The sequence below is a fragment of the Aethalodelphis obliquidens genome, unplaced genomic scaffold (assembly GCF_003676395.1).
Source record: "Aethalodelphis obliquidens isolate GAN/ISIS:26980383/991018 unplaced genomic scaffold, ASM367639v1 scaffold31, whole genome shotgun sequence".
NCBI classification, from domain to species: Eukaryota; Metazoa; Chordata; class Mammalia; order Artiodactyla; family Delphinidae; genus Aethalodelphis; species Aethalodelphis obliquidens.
This window is the reverse complement of record NW_020837975.1, coordinates 21,044,356-21,047,514: the sequence shown is the minus strand read 5'-3', so window position 1 is coordinate 21,047,514 and position 3,159 is coordinate 21,044,356. Positions and strand designations below refer to the sequence as shown.

The following is a 3,159-nucleotide window of genomic DNA, read 5'->3' as shown; positions in this document are numbered from 1 at the left end:
GGGGGTAGGGGCGGGGGTAGGAGGAGGAGCGGGTTGGTGGGCAGTTTGGGCTGCAGGGTGGGTGCGGGCTGCGGGTGGACCCCTCTAGGACCACTGGCTTCCAGTGCCTTGGGGATGGGGGCGCTGTGGGCGGGGCGAGGACCGCGGGTTCTTACCTGCCTCCGCTTGGAGGCTGAAGCTCAAGTTCGGTGAACATTAAGTCCCTCTCGAGGTGAACCAGGGAGGAGGGAAAGCGAGGCATTTTAGGTCAGTCTTTTTTGTTCATCGGTGGCACCTGCATTGCAAAGACGTAGTGCAGGTTTTCAAGTTTAATAAAACACTTTTTCCTTTAGAAACTGTGGGCGGCGGGGTATGGGGAGGGAAAGGAAACCTTTGGCAGAACGGAGGGATTTGAGAAAGGGGATCTGGGGACCAGCTTCTGTGAGAGAAGTTTCGAACCTAAATGGGAAAATAAAGTTCTTAAACCGTCTTCATCCTTTTTTTTTTTTTTTAAGGTGTGGGGCGGGGCCAGGTAGGAACCTTCATTTTCCTTTCTCTTTTCACCAACCAATTAGTAGAAAGCGGCTTATTAGCAGCTGCAGCAGAAGCACTTGCTTCGTATGTAGGCAATGGGATAGGGAGAAAATTAGCTGGAAACTCCCCTTCACCTCCATCTCTCCTCATAGGGTCTAGTGAGATCAGTCTGGGACTGCTCAGAGGAAGTTTAAATGATTTGTGAAAAGCCCTGACATCTAGGATAATAAGGTGTTAGTAGTAAGTAAGGAGGAAGCCCGGAGTTGTGAACACGTTAGGAGCAGGTATTGCGGAAGATGGATCATGAGGACGTCTCACACCAAAGGAAATCATAAGGCAAAGAAAACGGAAGAGAAACTCACGTTTCCTCTTGATCAGTGGGTGTTAGCTACATTGTCATTTCCAAGTGGAAGATGCCAAAAGTTTAGTGAGAGTAATTTTCCTGACAGTTGGGCAGGGAATATGCTATTACAATGAGACTACAGTCAGCTCCAAGGTTGTGACAGTGACCAATAAACTCTTCCCCAGATAGAGTTTTAGGAAATATGTTTAATTACTCCATAAAAGGAATCATCTAAATCATTAAAGACTTAAGTGCCAGAATATTCAGTCCTGCCCAAGTCAAAAATTAACAGCAAGCGACTTTTCAGTTACAAACAGCTACATAGAAGAGGATGACTAAATACTGCATATTCCTTCTCCAAGCTGCTGATCCAATAACCAACATGAAATTTAGTATCTATGATGGCTATTTCACTTTATTCTCTGTGCCTATTGTAATTTCTTAAACATAATAAGGCTCAATAAATATTTGTGGAATGCACTGTTCAGTTAATCATGTTTACCATATTATATTTATTAAGCTACCTGGAGACAAGCTCTGAGATGTAGAATTTCAGCCACCTTCTCAGCTGACATCATGTGGGATCTGGACTTTGAAATGAACCTGAGGATGTTAGTGCAGCAAGGAACTTTAGGGTTAGGTGAGTTAACCTATTTGTTTTCTCTTGAAAAACAGAGAGGGATGGTAACTTTCCTAAGATCACACAGCCTGTAGAGCTAGGATACAAATGCATCATCTTCTGACTCCTAGTCCTGTCTAGGATGGACACTAGCTCTTAGAGAAAGAGCAGCCTAAAGGACACATAATATTATGGAAGTCGATTTTCATTAGGAGGAAAAGTATCAGGAGAGGCACTGCAGTGGTGTGAGCAGAAGTCCTTTGCAGCCTCTTAGCTCCAGCTCTAGGAGCTCATAAGGGCATTCCATGTGAGTTGGCAATGCCAGAACTCTCAGATCTAGAAATAGCCAGTGCTAATATTAAAGTCTGTTCTTCCTTGTGGTTGTTCATCCTGAAGGCTCTAAGGAATAATTCATCTGTCCTTTTTCTGCATTCCTGTGAAGCAGGCCCTTCTTCATAATAATGAAGTCAAAATCCAGAGTTAAAATTTTAACTAAAAGCCAGGAACCTGAGATTGAAAATGATCTTGTCTTTTTGTCCAAAAAAGTACTACTTTTCATGTGTTTCCTTGTGGGAGCACTGCATGATCAGGGCAAGTAAAACCTGTGAAATAGTCTGGTTTTTCAGGGCACTGTTTGATTTTAGTGTGTGGGAGGGGGCTTTCCATAGAATTTCACCAATGTGTTTGCTTGGAGAAGAGAGTCAGAAGGCCTGGTGAAATTTAAAGTCCTTTAGAAGGAGTCATTAAGGAGAGGAAGTCTGTGAAGAAAAGAAGACAGTCTGAAATCCCCACTAAGAACCTAGTTTTATTTGCTCTGAGCCATTTTATCCTGGCTCTTGTATTGCTGAGTCTGTAAGAAAATGGGCAGAGGATGCGGATGTGTGGTTTACACAGATGTAGTTACATTCACACCCTTAGCAGGTTCATAATGGCAGGCCTGATATTCATCAGCTAACTCAGCCTTGAGCTCCCTGGTGCCCACACCCACCTGGGGGAGAAGAATGTCACTGACCATCATGAGGAAAAGCATACACACCCACACACCGCTGCTCAGCTCAGCTCAGCGATGGCCATAACTCCCAAGCACACTTGGTGATCCAGCTGGGGAGTGGCCGCATGGCTGCCACACTGTGGCTGACAGTGGGGAGGCTGACAGGTGGCTGCTCTGACCCACCTGAATCAAGCCATCCTCCATCCGTGGTCATCCACACCCTGCTTATAGAGCCACTGTATCCTACCTCCTTGGAAGAAGAGCCCCCAGGACCAGGGCTCTCTCCACACTGCCTCATCTTTGGCAGGACCTCTGAGTGTGTAGACTAAGCCCCACAGATGGAAGCAAGCCTTCCGGATGTCTCAGGAGACATTTTACTGCATCTGCAAAAAGCTGGCCCCCCAGCTTCAAATGGAGCCCGCCCACATGAAATTGTTGCTCTCTGTGCCGCAGAAAGCAGCTATTGGACCGTATTGGCTGGCTTCCCTGGTGCCTCTGACCGTGTGGGTAGATCTAGGGCTTGTGTGTGCCTTCCACAAAATCAGGGTTGCCATCTGTGCTACCTTTTGGCACCTCCAGAAAAGGTGGCTTGACCAAGGAGGTCATGGAGAGGTCCCGATGTGTGCTGGGGCTACTGGAAGCACATGTAAAAGAACTATCTGAACAGCTGTCAGTGCCTTTCAGTAATTCTTT

At 46.2% G+C, this 3,159-nt stretch overlaps 1 long non-coding RNA gene across 1 annotated transcript in view; it reads right to left on the bottom strand.

Annotated features, from left to right (window-relative positions):
- LOC113631199 (uncharacterized) overlaps positions 1-3,159 on the bottom strand; it is a 25,875-nt gene that overhangs the window by 6,822 nt on the left and 15,894 nt on the right. The window contains exon 4 of the long non-coding RNA XR_003437214.1: positions 156-274. This is a non-coding gene — a long non-coding RNA (uncharacterized LOC113631199). The remainder of the gene's footprint in view (positions 1-155; positions 275-3,159) is intronic.